At 39.6% G+C, this 1,185-nt stretch overlaps 1 non-coding gene across 1 annotated transcript; it reads left to right on the top strand.

Moving 5' to 3' along the window:
• The first annotated feature begins 572 nt into the window (after nucleotides 1-572).
• Nucleotides 573-679, top strand: LOC128281230 (small nucleolar RNA R71). Its single transcript, XR_008271443.1, has one exon. It is a non-coding gene; the product is annotated as a small nucleolar RNA R71 (small nucleolar RNA).
• Nucleotides 680-1,185: the final 506 nt, after the last annotated feature.

A 1,185-nucleotide genomic window follows, 5' to 3' on the forward strand; every position in this document is an offset into this window, starting at 1 on the left:
GTTTCCGACACCGAGATAAATATTGTTAGCGTCTCTTCAAGGTTTAGCTTCTTTTCCTATTGGTAAGGTAGTTGTTGAAAACCCGGAGGATGTTGTGGCCTTTGATTCCCTTGACCTCCCCATGAGAAATTTGGGTGGTTTCTCCAACCTGCATTATAAGAGTTACTATATGGGTTATTTTGAGATCTAGAATTATTATTACCCATATATTGGACTCGTTCCTCCTCGATGCTAGGGTTGAAGGGTTGATATTCTGTGTATGCTTCTCCTCTATTTGAATCTCACATCATCATTGGATGTACCTGAGTAGAACCACACAAATCGTCAATCTTTTTATTTAAGAGTTCTACCTGGTTAGATAGCATAGTAACCACATCGAGGTTGAAAACACCGACTGCTTTCGTCAGCTTTATTCTCATGACTTGCCACTGATAATTATTCAGTGACATCTCTTCAATAAATTCGTAAGCCACTTCAGGTGTTTTGTTATTGATAGTCCCTCTAGCAGCTGCGTCGATAAGCTGCCTTGTTGAGGGGTTCACGCTGTTGTAAAATGTTTGAACCATAAAGGTAACCCACGGTGAGGGAACCTTCTCAATAGGTCCTTGTATCTCTCCCATGCATCATAGAGTATCTCTAGATCCATCTGCAAAAAAGAAGAGATATCATTCCCCAACTTAGCCATTTTAGCCTGCGGAAAATATTTAAGTAAAAATTTTTCGGTCATTTGTTCCCAAGTAGTGATTGACCCTCGTTGTAATGAGTTCAACCACTGTTTAGCTTTGTTCCTCAATGATAAGGGAAACAACAGAAGGCGAATGGCATCATCAGAAACGCCATTGATTTTAAAAGTGTGACAAAACTCCAGAAAATTCGCCAAGTGATTGTTTGGATCCTCAACCTGCAAACCATCAAACTGAACAAATTGTTGTATCATTTGAATCGTGTTAGGTTTTAGTTCAAAATTATTTGCAGCAATAGCAGGTCTAACTACACTTGAATCAGTTCCTATTAAATTCTGTTTAGCATAATCATACATAATGCATGGAGCAGGATTCCGATTTACTGGATCACCAGCAATCGCAGGAGGTAGCGGATTTTCCTGATTTTTAGCCATTTCCTCGGTTGTGGTTTGAATGTCGTCCTCTTGCTCTTCCTCTGTATATCTTAGGCTTCGCCTTATTT

Source organism: Gossypium arboreum, chromosome 9 (assembly GCF_025698485.1).
Source record: "Gossypium arboreum isolate Shixiya-1 chromosome 9, ASM2569848v2, whole genome shotgun sequence".
Lineage (NCBI taxonomy): Eukaryota > Viridiplantae > Streptophyta > Magnoliopsida > Malvales > Malvaceae > Gossypium > Gossypium arboreum.